Source organism: Crocodylus porosus, unplaced genomic scaffold (genome assembly GCF_001723895.1).
Source record: "Crocodylus porosus isolate Cpor-Errol unplaced genomic scaffold, CroPor_comp1, whole genome shotgun sequence".
Classification (NCBI taxonomy): domain Eukaryota; kingdom Metazoa; phylum Chordata; order Crocodylia; family Crocodylidae; genus Crocodylus; species Crocodylus porosus.
The window spans coordinates 166444331-166465676 of record NW_017728886.1 but is presented as its reverse complement, the minus strand read 5'-3'; the positions used below and the strand labels follow the sequence as shown (position 1 = coordinate 166465676).

The following is a 21346-nucleotide window of genomic DNA, read 5'->3' as shown; positions in this document are numbered from 1 at the left end:
TTCCCTTGATAAACTGTGGACTTCTGTAATGGGTATCTTTATTATACACCCCCCCGCCAACAAATAGACTATTTTCATCTTCTGGGAGTAATTGCTACGGGGACATTGTCCTTCAAGCCCGTCTCAGCCTTCCACTGTCTCTCCGTGAAGAATTGTTTTCTCCCCCACCCACCCCCAACTTCCCTTGATAAACTGTGGACTTCTGTAATGGGTATCCTTCACTTACACACTCCCATCAGCTGCGAGTGTAACTAAAAAAGAAGGGAAAACACACACACATACACACACAGGCACACACACCAGGCATTTCATGCACACACCGAATCAATACTATCAGCAAAACCCCTTAATAATTTAAGTGGCTACTCCAGCCTCCAAACCCCATCACCCACCTTCATTAGCCGGAGCATTTTACTTTAAAGTAAGGCAATTTGCTCTTTGTTTCTTAATGGATGAAGATTGAATTCCAGCTCCCCCCATCGCCTCTGACAAAGTATACAAAGCCAAAAGGCTCCTCCAGCCCATAAATCCCCCACCACTGCAGTAAAAAGGGGGGGAAAACGATCGCTTTCTCCCAAACAGGACAAAGTTACCATTTTTCCCGTCCCTTCGATGACTGAGTCACATTAGCCATTAATTGCAAACCCGAAGTTTTTTTTCCGCCCCCAGGGGTGCAGGCAGGGGATCCCCAACCCCCCCTCCCCAAAAAGAAGGAAAGGAAAGGATCCTGGGGAGATCTCGCCGGTGCCTTACCTCGCCCGCTTAAGGTAACAACATTTTAGAGAGGGCACCCAGACAAACAAGAACCTGAAGGTGAAACCATGCGCTGAATGCAATAAGGAAAGAGCTGCACATGATTCACTGCGCCGGCTCCACTCCGGCAGCCGGGGGGCGGCTCGCAAACCGCCCGTGCCCAGCCCCACGGGCCGGGCCCCTCCAGCGCCCCGCCGGCGGCCAGCTCCGCTCTGCCCCCCGCCGCCCGCACCCCGCTCGGCCCCGGCCCCCCGCTTCGCTTCCCCTCGGCCTCCCCCGAGGTGCAGCCTGCTGCCTTCCCCCAGCCGGGAGAATGGTCTCTTCTATATTAAATGCACACACTATCTACTATTGTCTCATCAGCACAAAGTTCTGGTACAATGCGGGGAAAGTCGAGATGCTCGAAATGAGTCATATACAAATAATTATTCCACTAATGGGACTGATTCATTAGCCGGGCTGTTATTTAGCTCACCTCCTTCCAAAGCACCATGTGTCCACACGCTCCGTTCCTGGAAGCCCTCGCAGAAGCGGACAGATCTATATTTTGAAAGAGACAAATATGGGTTTGCGTGTAAAGTTCCATTTTTACCAGCTGCTCCCCCCGCCCTGCCCTCTCCGAGCTGGGAAACATGCACACTTTGGAGTTATCCCAGAGGCGTTTAGCTTAGAAACATTAGGTGCGGTGGGGGGAAGCCCAACAACTCTACCGATAACATATTTATAGATTTATTCAAATATACAGCAACAAAAAAAGCATTGAAGCCCTCCATCAAGATCAAAGAGTAATGCTGTTCAACAGTTAGGCTGGAAGAGTTGAAAGACCTTTGAACAAATCAATCTACCATATGGCTTCCTACCCCCTCCCCCCCCCCAAAAAAAAAACCCCAACAACAACCCACCTCATGTCTGAAAAAGTTCAGTTCTTATTTTCCTATATAGATTGCAAAGCTCAGTGTAAATCACCCCAAATGTGTGTGCCAGAGGCGATTAGAATATGTTTAGTCTGTGGCTGGAAACCCTCGTTTAATCTGTGAGAGATTGGTGGTAGACATCAAGGGTGGGGAGGGTTTTTTTTTTCTTTGTCTAATAATGTGTGACGTAGAATTGACATGCAAGACTTTTGAGGAGGGTTAAAATTATCTTTTCACCATAGACAGATTTTTTCCCCCCTCCTCTTGCCATGTTCCTCCTGGTGACTGAGTAGCTCAGAGGAACACACTGTCCAAATCACCCCATCGTGGTTCTTGCCAGACAATCAAGCTCTGCAGTTTAAACGGTTACCTAGTGCTGTGGTATTTGTGCACAACAACGTTTCAAGCTGTTGTGTCTCTCCAGCTTCTTGCACTTGCAACACAAACTTCTACAGGCAACTTGCAAAAAAACCCAAAATAAGATACAGTCCTTAACCCTTACAATTTCCAGTGCTTATTGCCAGAGGAGCTGGAATAAAGAAAAGAGGGCAAGAGGGAGGGGAAGAAAGCAAGCAAGGGGGAAAGTTTGTAATGAAAGATACACGAATCATAAAATGTAAGCTATGTGTGATTAATGATCTGCACTAATTTGAATAGCAGGCATGTTAAAGGTCATTGACAATTGTTGCTGGTTTCAGCATGAATGCCTGAGTGGGATGTATTTTGGAACAATTAAATTTCATTCTAATTCATAGGGAAAATATTAGGCACATACACAGCCCAGTTAAATAGAGAAAAGACACTTTTTAAAAGGCACTTAGCAGATAACTCAGGAGCAGCTTCAGTATCTTAATGCAGTATGTTTCAAATGCTTTAATGGTAGATAATCCATACTCCAGAGTCTTTGTTTTGTTCTCTATGCATCATAAATAATCTTTCCTACAGATTTGCTTTTTTTAAAGCTCAGGGATAAATTCTGTTATTAGTTCCTCCAGACATACTCCATTGTAAGTAACAGTGGTCTCCAATATTCCAGATTTACACAAGCAGAATTCACCCCTTTAACTCCAATCATGTGCACACACAATGCAATGCGAACATTTCTATATCATTATTGTAGTTTAACATTTATTTTTACAAAGAGTAAAAAATCCATTATAAATCAGCATTCCTGAGTAGTATTTAAAACTATTGTATTAGGTTAATAATTTCCATATGGTGACAAATGACAAGTTAGGGCAATGAAAGGTGTATGAAACTTCTGAGATCTTTCATGTAACAATGTAATTTTCATAACCTGCATCTAGTTCTCTCTAGTCTGTATAGAATCCTTCTGTTAAACAGTAAAATGTGAACACACTCAGCATTGTAATTGCTATATCACTATGTCGTACACTTAAAGTACTTATTTTCCAACTATATTTTCCTTAGGGCCCAGTCCTACATTCCTTATTCCAATAAAGAATAGGTAGGGAACAGGGTTCTGAAAAAGGACTGTGGAACTGGGCCTCCAATTTAGTAGGTGAGCACAATTCAATTTTAATGGAAAAGGAAAGAAAAAATTCTGAGGATGTGGAAACATCAAAGATAATCAAACAATATGTTAATTGTGCAGAAAGTCACTAGCAGGGTTCACTTATCCACCTTACTTTAAACAGTAAGTAGATTTTGTCACCTTTCTTATGCTGATTCCAGCATTTCTAGCTTCAGGAAGCAAAATCCGAGGAAGAGTATCAGAATTCAGATACTTAAAGGTTATGCAAATTGTATTTGCATAACTTTGTTGGTATTTCTATAAGTTTCAGGTAGAGAATGTGTTCTTTAATTTGAAAATAAGTTATTAGCATACCACCATTCTAGCTGATTAATCTGTTTATGGACACCATTTACTGAATTTATCTTTCCCTGCAATCCCTGAATGTGCTCTCTTGTCAACTTCTTTAGTTAACTTACAGCATTTTGTATGAGAATATCAGTGATATTGATGACTCAATACATAGTTTGCTATTTATAGACCTATATGTATAATAATTACACAGAGCAGGAAAATATTTATTTGTTTTTTCTGTGGTCTAATAAATTATTTGTTCAGCTTTTGGGACTAGGCTTTTCCTAGCTAAGGAAAATGGCATTTTGATGAAAATCTGTGCAATGGCTTGTCTGCATAACTTAGCCTTAGGAATGATTGGTGGAAGTTTAGATAAGAAAGGTTCCTGAGAAACACCGTAATAGAATAGTGAGGAATAAAAGGCCATGTCTCTCAAAAAGCTGGAATTGAAAGAATATATAAAAATAAAATTGGATTAAATATTATATATAAATATCACATGTATAGATGTTTTCAGTAAAATATAACCAAGGAGTCATTCAGGTTCCACAGTATGCTAATTTGGATGTATTTAATTATAGTGTTGCTGAATATGATGTCTGGCATACATACATCCGAAATGGATAAAATGTATTTAAGTAAAGCCAATCAGGAAGACCTGAGGCCCATCAGTCTGTGAAAGATTCTACCTTTACATCTCAGCATTCACTCAAATGGCAGTTTTCTTGGTGTCTCTCATCAAGTTTGCTTAAAACAAACCCCTCAGCTTTATGATTGATCTCTAATTCTCCATTCACCTTTTGTTTTATCTAACCAGACTCTTTGCAAGCATCAGACAATTAATAAAACAACACAAAAAAATGAAACAAAATAACTTCTAGTTTCTATTATTTCACTTTTCAAAAAGGCTTTTTTTCTACAGGATTCAGAAGTATATATGGTGTAGATGCAGACGTGACAAAATAATCAACAGAACCCTGTTAATTTATATACACTGAGAAACTAGAGATTACTGTGCACAAAGAGGCTCAGTGATTATGTTTATTAAGTAACATTTTATTAAAATTTCTGACTATTTGTAGCTAAAACTGTGAAACACCATTCTAATATGCTGCTGTACTACCACTGTTTATTTTTATCAGTAGCATGAATTTCAGTGTGAAATAGAGTTTCAGTTGATAGCAAATGTGTTCTTTCTGATTACATACAGTGACTTGCAATGTTCAGCTCAGAAATGTTTAGTTCTTTTTTATTACCTGTATAGTACCAGATTACTTCTAAAGTTTGCACCAAGAAAAATCATCATCTGCTGTCCAACATTGTTTTGCATATTGATATTCTCTGTATCTATAAGGGTTGAGGTCAAGTTCTCATGCTCATTTAATTTAGTCAGTATAAATCCATCAAATAGTTTGGGGAAAAAATACTTTCCATTAGGCAAACTCCAAATACCTACACAACCCTTCTGAATCTGAAGAATCCTTTAACATGTAACCACATCAGAGGTCTTGTCAAGTCTAATGACAAGTTACTGACTCTTATGTAGGTATGGAAGAATATGGGTCAAATCCCTCTTGTCTTACTCATACAAGCTGTCCCATTGCCATCAATGAAACCCCTAACTTTAATGGAGCAAGGTGACAGAGATTTAACCCAATCACTTTATCGATGACACATTGTAATCAACTTAAACTTTTCTTTATGCCAAAAATAATCTTCTGAATTTACAGAATCCCATTATTTAAACAAACATAGTTGCTAGGCTGTAGCCAGATTCAGATTTCTATACTTTGATTCATTTAGAACCAGATTTAGTACCTATATATATATTTTAAACCACATTTTTCAACAGCACTTTTACAATGACATTGAGGAAGAAAATAGAAAAAAGTTAATATTGTAAAAGTAATTGCAGCTTCCATTCATATGGTTATTTTAACACTGTACTAAATGCTGCACAAAACATCAATTTTTCCAACTCTGGTAGTCACATTTTCTCTCCCATATGCAATTTTGTAAACTACATCAGGACTTCACAGCAGGTAGAGAACCCACAAACCTGTTCTTAATTTCAGCTTAACTGAAAGAATCTCAGCAGCAGCTGGTTTAAAAAAAAGCTGATATAGTATCCCACATGTGGCTCATAATACATTTAGAAATAAAAGGAACTAGGCCACAAATATACTTAATTTTAAGAAAGACAAATTCAATAAGGATGCCACTTTTGAAAAATCTCCTATCTTTAGCATACCACAGTTGAGGCCTACTTTTTTCACTCAGTCTACTGATTATAACTCTGCAGTGTCCTAATCACTTGTCAGACTGAAGCTGAGCATTAATGTGCTGTGTTCTTACAAAACCAAAACACTTGGCTCATTTTCAGCCCCCCAAAATCATATTACCAGTGTGTTCTTCCATGAAAAACTGACCGCTTTGTAGTGTTGGTTCACTTTTCTAACTGGACCAAACAGAGTTACAATAACTAAATAGTTAAGACAATAGCTCAATTAGACTTCTGAAATGTCAAATGTGCCTCTTCTAATAAACCCAGATAGATTCATTGCTAGCGTTAAAAGTGTATCATTGTGTAACATTAAAAGTGTATGCACTATTTCACAAACCTAAAAGAGGGAAAAGCAGAAAAGAAGTTAAATTTTCATTTGTAGAGTTTAATAACCAGACTGCTTTAATTAATTTTTTTAACATTATAGCAAATTCATACATGTACCATCCTTTACTGAGTAAAATACCACATGGGGGGGGAACCACCTCAAAAGTAAAAGTGGAACAAAACAGTTGCATATTCTTGCAAACATTGATAAAATTTCCTCTCAACTTTTATGCCGTGGTTTGGGTGTTCTAATAATCTTGGTTTATATGGTTTTTCAACTCAGGCATGCGAGGAAAAAGGAACTTCAAAAAGAGAACATTTTACCTGATGTGTACTATTTTAAGGCTTCAGTAATTAGAGAACTGCAAAGGTCAAAATAGCCATCAATATCAAGAGCAGCAGAGTAGAAGTAACATGTTTAAGAGGAAGTTGGTTGGTTGGTTGAAACATAATATGCTATAAGCACTGACATGTAGGTCTGTAATGACAAGCAGCAGATGAAAACATTAAATACCACTAACTTACGTAGTTCCAAAATTATATGAAAATTTGCAGACTGTCCATAAGGGGATGTCCAAAATAAAATTCCAAACCTGAATATCCACAAACTTCAGAAGTGTTTGGACTCCAAATCCCTGATTGTGAGCATACTTGGAATCACCAGCACAGGGATCCATTCATACAGATCTGGTTACAAGCAAGAGCCAAATTTTTTCAAATGGTTTCTAACTTTACAATGAGTCTGTATCCAAAAGGTCTCTGAACTCTCACTCAAATTCTGGAACTTGTGGCTTTAACCAATTTCTTAACATAGCAACACTTGCATATTGTGATCAAGTGGAATATTGAAGAATTGTCAATAAGTATGATGTTACATACTACTTCTAAAACTATATATTGTAATTTGTCTTTCCATAAGGACATGAACTTTGTAGTTTATATGAAAGTGCAATGAATATCTGTTATCCTATAATAACAACTACAACAATAACAATAACATTAGTAACCCAAGTCATGAAGAAATGTGCACATTTCTGTTTCAAATTGTTCTGAGAATGGAAATTCTTCCAAAACCTTTTCATTGATTATTTTTATTGCTGATCAACCGCTTCTTTTCTCTAAGAATGTTTGTGCCAAATGGGCTAATCTCCTAATTTACACATAAATCACACAAAATCATGAATCTTTTTACACTATTCAGAGCCATGAACCAGTTGAGTTACTCCTTTCTGCTAGAGAAAGATATTGAAATGCCCGTAATTATTAGCATAAAAAATACCATAATGTTTAACAGAAACTTCAGAAGACTTCTAGGTAGTCATTTTCATTTGGATTGAAGGCCTGAAGTAAGCTATTAAAGTCTTCCTGCTACACAATTTGAGTCGTTTGCTTTTTTTCCCCTGTTAAACTCCAAAGCTAATAAACCCAGAGCATTCTGTAACAAGTGAGGTACTCATGTCAACAAAGGCCTTACTTAGAGACTGCTAGGTTTTCAGAAACTTCTGTGGTGAGGATTTGAAGATATTTTAGTAATATGCAGCATACTCAGGATTTGAGCATGCACTTTTACCTCTTTATTTCCTACAGTTTAATCCTTCGCTTCTTTTCAGTGTGTTTTTAAAATAAGCACTGAAAAGATGTATTATACTGAGAGTCACTCTGAAGGACAATTGGCTGCTAAGTACAAAAACTTTGCTCAAGTAATAAGCTTTAGGTATGGCCTGACAAACTGTTAAACGTAAGGGAATGTGGTGTTTCAGTTGCTACTTAAGCCTAGTAACTTTGCTGTGCCTGCATACAATGAGGCAGTTAATATGGATGAAGCAGAACGACAGAAGACTGGATGATTTTTAAGAGTGGTTGATTTAGAATAAAACCTTGTCTACTCAATAAAACTGACTGCCATTGCTTTTGTGGAATATACTAAACCAATAGCTTTTCTGGAAAAGTTCTCAGTGTAGATGCTGTATTCCAGAATAGAAATCACATGTATTCTGGAATAAATACTCCACTTGTGAGCAGAACCACAATGTGTGACATGAAAATAAAGGGGAATCCTTTATTTTTTTAATATTGTAGTTATTGCAAGTTTACGCTTCATCTATTTTATTTTTATTGCATCATATGTTGTTTCTCTAAAACTAATATTCACATAATAAAGCAGTTATTATATACCCCAGCAATAATCATATTCCTTCTGTGCACAATGTTCCCACAAACTATTCTTCGCAGAAAATACCTTTAAAAGCAATGGTGCAAGTGTTCTCTTCATTTCAGTGGGGTTTTGCAAAGTAAAAGGGTCATGCATAATAAAATAATAGGCAGTGGAGCTGCTCTTCACATCACTACTACAGCAGTGTTCTCAGAATATAAGGTGCACCACTAATCACATCACTATTGCTATGGAATATGTTCCTATGCAATATAACTCCATATCCCAGATACTTCCCCCCTGCATGAAAAATCTATGTCAAGTCCCACTGACATCCAAGAAGACAAGCATCCTATTAATTTCAACGGGACTTGGTGTAATAAAAGTAATATGCAGCAAAATAACGTGTAATGAAAGTCCTGCCAAGAATGCTCAGAGAATGATGCTGACAATGCGGTCCCAGCCAGCATTCCATCTCTCGGTAAAACAAGTCTTAATATCACAGGGTATGTGCAAATATGTAGTGGCAACTCCATCTGGTTTGCCTGTGTAGTTGCTAAGTTTGGGATTTTTAACAGAGTTTAAGGGAGTTAGGCGCCAACTTCAGTAGCAACGAATTCCTTAAAGTTCCTTTGATTAACCCGGCTGAAATTACCAGCATCCATCTCATTTAAGGATTTATACTTGCCTATTTAGTTGAGAGGAGTGCTAAAGTAAATATTAATAGAGACAAGTGATTTCATGAAGGGGAAAGAATGCTACATGGCAACATTGTCTCATTGTGTAGGTCCTACCATGTCTATTATCTAAGTAACTCTTTTGTGAGCAGTCAAATATTTGTAGGTAGGGTGAGGAAAGTGAAGGCATCTCCAGGTATAAGGGAATAAAACAAAGAGAAATAACACCCCTATTCATTCACTCTTTTAGGCGAACAAAAATATGCAGTAATAGCAAGCATATGTTATTGGTGCTTTCAGCAACACCCAGAAGTGACAGTGTGGCAGTTTGGCCAGGTCAGAAGTTATGCTGGGGAATTCACAGTGCTGTGCTGTTCTTACTGACCTCTTTTCACTGCAGCTCATAGTAATTTCTGAGGGCTTTTCTGTTACTACTCATACCTCAGAGAGGACACTGTAGCATCTGAACATTACACTGAACACAGGACACTGAACATCAATGGCATCTCAGCAGAAGTCAAAGTTCAGTCTGCCCTTCTCCTCTTGATTCTTTCAGTGAAAAGGTACACAAGGCCATGGCACATTGACAATGACTGTATAACTATATTGGTTTTACTTTATAGGTTCTTCTATTCTGAATATATAATACACACAAGAGAACAGACATCTCAGATGTGGTCTTATTCTACCAAGTGCCAATGAAATCATTCATGCACACATCTCATTCACTTTTGCATTTGCTCATTAGAACATTTGTCTGTGGGCAGGGAAGGAGGGGAGGCATATCAAGGCAGAGAGAGAAAAAATTATTTGGGGGGAGTTAAAGCCAAAGCCCCCCCAACGCATCCCAAACCTTCATCCGACATGCCCCGATACTCACCATAGGAGCCAAGACAAGCAGCAGCTGAAAGGAAACACCGACACAGGCTCAGCAGTTCTGCAGCTGCCCAAGCCCATGTATCGGCAAACATCAGGGGCATAGCTCCTGAGAAGTGCAGGCTGCTCAAAAGGCAGCTGGAGATCTAGATGTGCTGGTGCTGGGGAGCAGAGAGTGGAACACAGGCCAGGAGACACCAGCTGCGGAGCCAAAAAGCTCAAACCCCGGATGCCAGAGGAAGGAGTCAGATGCCTGCCAGAGGACCCAGGTGGGCAAGGCAGAGAGCAACCTCAGGAACTGACAGGGGCAAGGGAGCCCCACCAGGGAACAGCAGTCTCATGAGAGGCTGCAGGAGAACAGCGGGGCTCCGACCAGAAGCTCAGATGCCACAGCCAGGGGTGGCCCCTCAGGAATGCAGGGAACCCTGGGCAGCCCTGCAGCGAGCAGATCACAGACCCCTGGGAGGGGGAAGGAAATGATACGGCTGGTGGAACCATGACAGCTTGACCACAGGTCAGCTGGGCACCAGGGAGTTCATGCTGGGAAAGATGGCAGAGGCTGGGCACAGGGCAGTTGCCTGTCCCCACACCTACTAGGATAGAAGGGATGGACAAGTCCTCCAAGAGCCCAGAGAGATGGACTCTCAGGAGTTCAATGGCAGACATCAGTTGTTTTTCAGTTACATTTTCTTCAGTTACAGTTTAACCCCAGATGGGGCAGATTTAGTTTCCTGGAGTGGGGGGAGCTGACCCAAAGATGAAGGATGGACCCAGAAAGACTGATGGCCAGGAAGACCTGACCCTTTCGAGGTGGGAAGTGTGGATGAGGTGAAATCATCCAGGGGAAGACCTGTGGTGGGCAGCATCTACCCAGGCCAAAGACATGGTAAAATTGGGTAAAGGGGAGGTTGTAGCCCCACAAAGACAGCCCAGGGCCAAGACCCCCTCAGGTCACCTACAGGGAACTGCCTCCCCAACAACAAACATCAAAGACGTGGCAGGCAAGAAGGGGCAGCACCTGAACCATCTAGGTGGCACTGAAACCTGATCTCACCCTGACATCACTGGGGGGCAAGGCACCTACCAAAAAGGGGCCAAAACCCTATAACACCTACAAGTAACAGGGGGTGCACCTCCCCAGCAGGTAAGTCCCCACTCAACTTACCCCTGCTCCTGCTTCTGCGGCACTATCCCTCACCACAGGGGCCTCAATCTAGCTCCTGCCCTTTCTCTCCACCCCAGACTGACCTGCTGGGCTGGGGTACATGCGTGCATGCACATGGGCACTCAGTCCCCCACCCCACCTTGGATTGACTTGAAGAGGCTGTGAGATCTACTGGTGGATCAAGGTCCATTGGTTGGTGACCACTGATGTAGAGCCATTATATAGAGCTCTCCATTCCCTGGGGACATTTGGGCTTATACATTTATGAATAAATTATATTGGTCCATATTAGATTATATTTTCTTCATCTGTGATAGAAAATGCATTTTTAATATCCATGTATTAACCTAAGTGTAATTTCATATAGGTTATATACTAATTAATACTACAAATGCATTTAATCTTTACAAAAGATGTATTCCTTGCATAGTGATAATAATCATTACTACAGTAGGATACATTCTGTCTGGTACTGGAACTTACTCAGGAAGCTAAAAAGAGAATGTATGGACCAATAGCTTCTGTATGGCTATTGGTCCAGGCATTTGGGGAAAAGTAGAAGCACCATGTCTAGTGCAACACCATTTTCTAGCAGGTGTATAGGAAGGAAGAGGGGTAGGATGAAGAAGTTCTTGGCTAGGCCCCTATCAGTGTAAAATCCAGTGAGGCTGAACTGAATGAACTGGGAGAAATATACTATTATATCCAGGGAAAAGCTATAGCAAATTACTCAGCCAAGTCATAAAAAGAGAATTGTGATTCAGGGAGGCTAATGTTTGCCCATTAAAGACACTGAGTTAAGACACAATAATGGCCCATTATATCTGGTATATATAGAGTCAGGAGACCACAGTTTTGGTCATAGCTCTGGCACCCAGTTACTGGGTAATCTATGGTGAGACTCTTTCCCGCTCCCTTCCCAAGTTTCTGCAGCTGCAAAATGGGGCTGAGGCTCTTTGAGCATTGCAGTTTACTATGACGATGATCACTTAATAAATTATTTAAAAAACCTCATTTAACCTCATACAGACAGGACAAAATACATATATACAAAACACATCTGGTTTATGTCACTCTAATTCAGTACCTGTGTTACTGCATAGCATAGTATTTAACAATGTTAACATCCATATATTAGCCTTGGCATTTTTTTGTTCCTACTCAATTGTGGCTGTGCTATCGAGGTGAGATTCTCTCACAACTGTGATTAGCAAAATATGAAGAATAGTGCGCATGCCCTTTCACTATTAGTACACTTGCAGTAGAATTTAAATAGGTTTTATTTTTAGATGTTATTGGCAGCCAGGGTTCTATGCTAGTAAGTATTTTTATGTGCAAATTGAATAAATGCATGTATTTGCACTGGCAGGTAGATTTCTATGCAGGTTCTGAAAGTTCTTTTGAAAAGGGCAGAAAACAGTCTGATGAATTGAACACATATTAGATTTCATGCCTTCATGATTTTTTTAATTTCATGATTTTTTAAAAATTATATAATAGGGTTAACCTTGTTCAGAACAGACCTGGACACACACACTCTTGTGGCTACCCATACTTCGCTTGTGCTAGAAATACGCCCATAAATACAATATAAATACAGTGCTGCACTGTTTTTGGTAATGGAAGATTTCCAAAAGAAGCCTAGTGTAGCCAAGACTATCTTGAGCAGATTTAAAGGACATATTGGTTAAAAGCAGGTGTGTCTTGTTCTGTTTTAATCTTCTCATGATTGCCACCACTGTGGGGATGCAGTATTACAATAGGATGAGACATCTCAAAGACAAGCTAGTGTTAAGAAAGACAATAAGAACAGAGAGTAATGGCAATTGAGTGCTAGATGGGTTCCTTTTGGCATTCTAAGAGTGCAGATCAACAAAGCATAAGCCAATCAGTGCTCACACAAACAAAGGCCCTCACTAAAAATAACTCCATCAATACAAACTGAATATGCATCCAATAGCATTGGTGCAGTGGTTTTATTAGACTTTAGGGTTTTCTCACTATGAGAAACTTTGTTCATGTTTAGATTTAGAAAGGGAATAAACAGTATCTGGCAAAAGTGCAGATTTTATTTCTATATAATATCTGGCTGATGCTATTCACTTTCATTATAATAAAAAGAGTAACACCTATGTGCCAAGTTTCAACCTGATGCAATTTGATACAGCTGAGATATTAAACCCTGAAGACCAAGTTAACAGTGGAAACAGTGATAGGCCCTTAACTGTACTGGGGTTAGTGGCTGCTATTATAATAGGAAGTTATTCGTTTTTTACAGTATAGTAGAAAAGCTGATAAACAGTAAACCTGTGTGCTGGTTGATGTTATATTACAACTTGTTTAATTAACACTACTAGAGGAGTGACCTTGTGTTTACTAATTATTTCAGAGAGTTACTTATTTAGGAATCAGAATAGTAAACCAAACAACGATGTACTTAATGTGAAGAGCAATACTTGAACATTTTGCCTAGCTTCTTCATTGTCTTTGTAATTTAAATATCCTGTTGTGTAAGTATAAAGACAGGAAGTGAGTTATACAAAACCTTACAATAACAGTATTAGGTTTCAGATAAGCAGATGTTGCTGGGTATTTTTTTCCTGAAGTAATATAAGTTTTGTAAATGTTAGGAGGGGGATTAAATTTTCTCTTAAAATCTTTCAAAATAAGCTTTGTCAGTAATGCACAAATACTCTCTAGATAACAATAAATGCCTTTGGCCCATGATGCCAGGCTTTAATTATTTAGCTTCATGCTTTATTTGTGTTTCTGCCATGAAACCAAAACCTCCTTTTCAATAGACGGAGACAGGGTCGTAGGGTAGGTGACTACCTATACACTCTTTCATTGTTTCCACTCCAATTCAGCACTGTTTTTATGCAAATCAAAACCTTTGTGTGTACATAGTTTAGCACAGATATTCTTACATTTTATACACATCACAATTAGCTTTCCTGCTGAAACTGCAGCTAAATTGTATCATTTCCTCTAGTGGTGATTATTACACTGGCTCTTTACAAGAAAGACAGTAAGAACAGCTACTTACGCTTTTAAAGGTTACAAACCAAAGCCCATTTTTACACATGAATTTATTGGCCTAAAAAGAAATATTTGCTAAATTGTGACATTTGGCATGTCTTTAATGAATCAACCCATTTTCCACAAGCTAGATGAGTAATTGGCACGTCAAACTATAAACAGCCTATAGTACAAACTACCTGCCATTGTTGAATTTAACAAAACTAGGACATGATTTCTGAACCTATTTTCCCCTAATAAGATTACAGCCCTGATCAGCTTGCTCCAACTGGTCAGAGTAGTGCCACTGAATTCAACGTGAAGAGTAGGATTGTGTGTTTGCATAATTTATACAACATTACATAAACAGGCTATTGATATTTGATTCTTTTGAACATGGCAAATCTTTGATACACATGAGTATTTATTTAAGTACCTATACACACATATACGAAAATATATAAATATATATTCCTCACCCACACACACTGTATAAATATACCTTGTCTTTTAGCCTTTGTGCAGATATAGTTATAAATGGTCCTGAAAACTCTGCCTGTTATTAAGGTTGCCTAACATTTTCTATTGTAAAACCCAGTTTCCCATTACTTAAAATTTGCCAGACTTCTGCCATTTAATTTGAAATTCATATGCTGAGCATTTGCCTTGGGCTAATTTTTTGTGAAAATTATAGCCAAAATATTTTAGCTATTTCTAAGAAAGACACTAAAGGAAATATGTTGTTTTGCCCATGTTAAAAAAATTGGATGACCTTTTCTTCCAACAGCTCTTGCATTTCTATGTTGTGGAGGCAAAGACCTAAATCTGGAAGGGGTCATTGTGTCAGCAATATGCCTTTGGCTGTCCCCATGAAGATCTCCTGTAATTTGGCCAAGTTATATCTTTGAAAAAAATAATCACAATTTGCACATATTCAGTAAAGCCTCCTACACTGCGACAAATAAATTATCAGAGGAAGCTTACAGATGTTAATGTTGCACATGTCTTAGCCCCATAGCTACAAGGGCAAAGCCAGAATGATCATCTCTCTGCTGCTCAGCTTTGGCATGGATGGGAGTGGTTCCTGGATCTGAAAAATCTCAGAAAAGTGAGTACGTCTCTTCTGCTATTTCTGTCTGTCTGTTCTCCCCACTCGGCACCAGAGACTGCGTAGGAATTCTTCACAGAGCAGAAAAAATGTTGTACCAGGGGTGTGAGAAAAAATAGAAACAAGGAGTTCAGAGATACTGGGACTGAAAGGTAGAAGGGAAATTGGGATTGGAAGCTGTGGTGGGAAGGAAAGCTGGGAATAGAAGTTGGTGAGAGAAGAGGCCAGGGCTGACTGGGTACATCTACACATGTAATTAATGGGTGCTTGCAGATGTTAAAATCCTCTCCCAAAAATGCGCTTTACTAGAAGAAGCAGCACATTACTTGGATCCAGCTCCACAGCATCTGTACAGATAAGATATATCAGCAGGTTCTTTGGTTCTTTGATCTAATAGCTGATTCAATTTTGGTGCTTTTATCTAATAGCTGATTCAATTTTATTTTTTTTTTAATCTTTGTATTTACAACAATTACCTTGCTGCAGAGTGTATTAGCTTCATTCACCTTAATAGGGCACATGTGTAGGTGCTGAAACATTTACTGAACAGTAAATGTCTCGTATAGACACACCCACTGTATAGGGAAACTGGGACAGGGAGATCTGAGCAGGCAGTGGAACTGAGAGCTGATGGCAGGGACTGGGAGCCTACTAGGATTAGATGAAGACTGGACTCAGTGAGCCCTGGAAAGAAAATTAGGATGGGCTGTACAAAGAGACAGGAATTAATGGCTGAGGTATAAAAATGGGATTCAGACAAGGACAGATGTAGTTAGCTATGTTAGTCTGAAGTCTAGTAAAAAGGCAGAACATTGAATGAGGGTTCAGATGAAGATGTTTCAAAACAGAGGAGCTTCTGTAACTTGTGTCTGCACAGCCTTTCAGCCTTGGAGCTGTTTTCATAATGGGATGGGGGAAAGGAAGCCAGGGAGTTCAATCTGAAGTTCTTTCACCCGGCACTGGAGGGTGGGGTGGGTGGACTGGAGCTCCAATCCACTCACCCCACCCTCCAGTGCTGGCTGGGAAACCCCTGGAGTGAGCTCCCTTTGTTCTCTTTATCCCCTCCCATTCTGAAAACAGTGTCTGGCTGGGAGGGAGGAGGAGTCACTGCTAAGGGAAACCTGCTGCAGACTTGCAGTGAGCAGCTAGATTCCCCTCCCACCTAGAACCAATAGTGAACTTGTGTTTGGTTGGAGGGAATTACTGTAACTCAGAACACTTCCTGCAAAATGTTCTGAGTTACAGCGGGGAGCTGCACTTCTGTCTGTGGCTTAAGATTCCCTAGTTCAGCGGTTTCCAATTTGTGGTATGCATACCACCAGTGGTATGCAGACAACCTGTCAGTGGTATGCATTAGCAGATTTATTATAATTACTTTATATGACAAACATTTTCTGGTGGTACTTAAGGTTGTACTGCTTTAAATTGATGGTGCACAATCTATCAGAGTTTGGGAACCACTGCCCTAGTCCCACTACTCCTCTGCTGTCAGCAATTGTCTATGAAACTCCTAGGCAATGAATGTCTAAAACTCTTCTCATGCTGGTCCAAAATCTATTGCTGCTTTGTTAACTCAGGAGGCAGAGGTATCTATGCTGAACATAAAGGTTCCAACACAGCTGATGACCAATATACCAGTAAATGTGCATATGAAGCAATGCGATGAACTTTCAAGAGGAGTGGTGGTTAAAAATAGGCTATTTCCCACATTCAAAAAAATTACAGTAATATTAATCCCTATATTAATGTAAAAGAACATTTTTCAGGTTAGACAGGGGTCATAACTGTAAAGAAAACCCTGTAAAATCATAAGACTTCTTCAGATGCATTATGGTAGATTTGAATAACATGATTACGTATTATTTTTCATATGATCCCTGCCTCATTCAGTTTATAGGATGGACCTGGTCTGGGGATGATGTTAACCTAGTTGGGCAGTGAAGGAGGCTGTTTGTAGGTTCACTGCCTTACCTACTGCAGAAGTTAGGTGTGCAATGAAAAAGGCAGTCTATTGCAGGAAAAGAAGGGCTATAATATTTGAATACTGTTCTGAAGAGTTGCATTTTAAACCTCCCTCTTGCTACAGAGCTCCTTTGTGGGCATTTATACACATACTTTTTTGTCCTGCGACACAATGGAGATTTGCCACTTTGATTAATCGAGTCTGCTTCACACGCAAGCTGGTGTGCACTGTGCTGTGCCACGTGCATTTGCTTAAGTGGCAAAATGTGCATCAATGCTCAGAAAATGGCAGTGGTGCACTTTTAAGCTAACCCACCTCCAATGTGTTTTAGTTCAAAAGTGCACCGCTGCTATTTTCTTAGTGCTGACATGCATTTTGCCACTTACACACTTCTCAAAGTACCCAGAGCTGCAGCGCTTCCATATGTAAAAATGCTCTGTGATTCTAGGTAAGGCACTTAACGCAAACCTTTCACAAGCAGTCAGTAATTGTGAGGTGCTCACTTTCTTGGTGCCTAACTTGAACACTTAGGGAGCCTACAGATATTTAGGGGAGGCACTCTAAGTCATGGCACTTTACACAAAGTGCAATGAGTTAAAGCCCACTCTCCAACCCAACAGACGTTCACCTGAAAACAGCACCTGGCTGGGAGGGAGGATGGGTCATTCACCTGTTGGGTTGTGGGGGCTCAAGCCCACCTGCATGGGTTCTAACAAGCAAGTGGGGGCACTCCAGCAGCCTCCCAGGAGGCTGCCGAACTACCCCTCTCTTCAGCCCTCCTACACCCCACTTTGCCACTTAAGCCATGGCAAAACCCAGCTGGCAGTTGTGTACTGCTGCTGGCCACAGGCCCAGATGGGGGAGGGGGGACAGGAGTCCCCCCCCACACACACACAACTTGCAGGCTCCCCCCTGCTACCCCATCTGGGGTAGTGGTGGGGAGCCAGCCTGGGCCCCTGAGGATGTGGGTCTCCCTTTCCCACACACCACCTGGGCATCTCAACAGCAGCAGCATGCAGCTTTTGGCTGGGGTTTGCCATGACTGGAGCTGGAGAGCAGGGCAGGGTAGAACAGAGCCTCCTCACCTTGTAGGCCCAGCCTATCTCCCCCCAGTGCCCCAGCGTGCGTGCTGCTCCCTCCTCCTCCTTCCTCTGCTGCACAGAGAGGAGACTTTTTCCTTTCTGTGACAGCCCTAGAGGTTGAGTTGGTGGTGCAAACATCAGCCTAGCTCCACATACAAAAAATTAACTCTAGAGGGAACCTCAACAAAAAATCTCTAAGGTGCTCTGCTCTAGAGCTCCTTTAGCTAATAGGTGATTTATCAAGGATTAATTTTTTACGATTGGCCTTTTTAATAGTGCTCTGAAGCCATGAATGTTTATGATGTCATGGCTGTGGTGTGCTTTCAGCAGCCATATAACGTGAAAAATGTAACTTATGTAAGTGCCTTTAGGTTCTGATTTACAGAACTACTGAGCACACACAGCTGCAGCTGAAGCCAATGGGAGCTGTGTTACAAAATGCTAAGTTCTTTGAAAAAAGCAGTTGCTAGTCATTTTGAATTGATCTCCCAAAATTAAAGTATTGACTTCAAGCCCTGTGCCTCAGTTCCCCATCTGTAAAATAAGATAACAAGATATGCCTTTGCTTCACAGAACTTCTGCAAAGATAAAATCACTTATGTCTGTGAAGCATTCAGGTATTATAGTGATGAATCCATGAGAAATGAAGAATTCTTTCTTCAGAAAATTATTTAAATAATGTGCAGTAAATCACATCTCATTTTGAATAGTAAGAATAACAAATATTGAATAGTTTTTTACTCACCTCCATACTGAATGAAGTACATGCAAAAGAATAATATAGGATCATATAACTAAAGGCACACACACAAGGGGGGGTTGACTTTAATTTCCATAGACAACCTTAATTATGGCATTACCTAATTTTTGAGCACTTGTCTTTAGAGTGTAGTTATAGGTTGTAGGGGTTTTTTAACATAGTTTTTATATGTAGTAAATGCAAACAAGTAATTATAAGTAATTTTGCCTCCAGTTCAAAACAATCAAATATAGAAAGGTCATGCACTGGCTAATAGTTAATTCTGCTTGACAATATGAGGAGAGGCAGGAATAACTAACCCAAAGTTATCAAATAGAGAAAATTATTTAATAGATATTGTGGCCCAGCTTAGTCCTTTTGATTGCTCCAAATGGAATATTAAAATCTGCAATAATCAGTGAAATATAATGTGGGTTTTTTATGGAGTTTCTTTTAGTTTCTCAACCAGCTGTAAACAGAATAATTGAGTATTTACTGCAATAAAGTCTCTTATCTTCTATAACTTTAACAAAGTTCCTTTTTGGCTATTTAAATGATGTATAGCTTTATTCCATATAATGTTTTATTCCTACAGCTTCTTTTAATAGTAAATAATTAAATATTAACAGAGGTAGTTATATCTGAAGTAATTATATTTTTTAAAATTCTTTCCTGTTTCTGTGACTTAGAGATGCAAAAAATGAGATGATTAATCGTTCTTCCCTACTTCTTCATATAATTATGTGCTTTGGGTCCATTTCCTAGTTTAAATGACATTACACTGGTATAAAACTAAAGTAACACAGTGTCAAATCAAGCCTTATATGTTCAAGATTTTATTTGCTGTGGGGTAGGGGCAAAGTCCAAAAATACTATTTTAAAGCCCAGAAAGTGATTGAATGGATTTTCTGTGTTTTCCTCTTGGCCTGATTTGTTCCTGTTAGGAGTCAGGCTGCTGGTACAGTATTCTGGAAAGGGGGAATATTTTATACAGGTTTTAGGGTTAACCGAAAACTTTGAAAAGCTTAGGTACAGCATTACCCTCCTTGGTTATTTGCTGACTTGTCTCAAAGGCTTGTAAACCATCACCTCTCTTATTGATCTGCACTAGAGTCACTTCAAAATGTAATTTTGAAAGCAGTATTTCAGCACCTCTCCCACTTTGACCTCTGTGCCGCAGCCCAGTTTTTCAGGGGTTGGGGGCTGCGGCGAGTTGGGGGAGGGGGCAGGGAAGGGCAATGGCTGGTTGAAGGTTTAAAAAACATTTATTTAAAACTTTACATCTGCTTAATTGTACTTTAAAAGCCTCTCAGTTATAGTATCTGCTTTGTTAGACTCTATCCCAGGATTCACATCCCTCAGCCTTAATTTAGCTACAAATTGATTCTTAAAGTATCACATTTAATAGCCTTTGGGGTTTGATGTGCAAACTCTTCTGACGTCTATTCATAGACCTTTATAATGGGACCCACTTCAGTTTATCCCTAGAACTGTCAGACTCTCTGGGAAATAATAGATCCTGACAGTTGTAGAGTTAAAATATAGGATTAATGATCAGCTTTTAATGTGCAAATGGGGTATTCAGCTTTCCTCTTACCCATCTTATCTAACACAAATTCATTGTTGAAACAGGTAGTGTTGGTTGATTCATCAACTAAACCTAGTTTGTCTATCAGAGCAGATTCCTGAATCAAAAAAGATGCACACCACACATTATATTTCCTGACATGGAACTGAATATTTTTCTGTCAAATTCAGGATGTACTCTTCAAGTTTCCAAATCCTCCTTTCAGACAAAAATAAAAATAGCTGGGCATCACACCAACCAGATGGAGAAATCAGAAGGAACCCGTCTGCTCTTTGCTATTAAATACAGCTGTAACAAGCCTCACACACTTTGATTTAGCTGTTTTAAATAGATCAAAACAATTTGTTGCCTGCATTTAGTAAAAAGTAAAGTAAGGTGATTTCCACAGTAAAACACAGCTGATTTTTTATGATTTCATTAAGAGATTAATAACATTTCTGTATCAATAGGCCTTAAGAAGTATATGGCAATTTCCAGTTGTGGCATTCCATTATAAGCTGCCTATGTATACACAATTAGACTATTTATTCAGGAAATGTTATATACTCTTGTAATTGGAAAATACATTTTAAACAATATAATAAGAAACTCTTGTCCATTATATTCTGCAGTGATAGGCAATATTTATATCTAACAGGGGATGGGAAAGTAAAGATTTGGAATTAAATGACATTTAGTGTGGCTAACATATCTTGATATATCTGGAAGAAAAATATCTGAATGATCAGGGGTATGAAAATCATAAAACAAAGGTAAAATAAATACTGTTTCATGCTGAAAAAATGCCTCATTTGCCAATAAAACACTCACCCCATTCTACCTGTGCTTATCACTAGCTTTTCTAAGACCATGAAACAAAAACCTGTCCCTCA

The 21346-nt window shown here is 39.5% G+C and overlaps 1 protein-coding gene across 3 annotated transcripts in view; it reads right to left on the bottom strand.

Annotated features, from left to right (window-relative positions):
- ZNF516 (zinc finger protein 516) overlaps positions 1–1727 on the bottom strand; it is a 153517-nt gene extending 151790 nt beyond the window's left edge. For 2 of the 3 annotated variants that reach the window (XM_019544912.1, XM_019544896.1), the window contains exon 1: positions 754–856. The gene's annotated coding sequence lies outside the window, so the exon portion shown is untranslated. Of the gene's footprint in view, positions 1–753; positions 857–1228; positions 1294–1655 lie in introns of those variants that run through there. The other variant, XM_019544904.1, reaches the window with a different exon arrangement.
- Positions 1728–21346: the final 19619 nt, after the last annotated feature.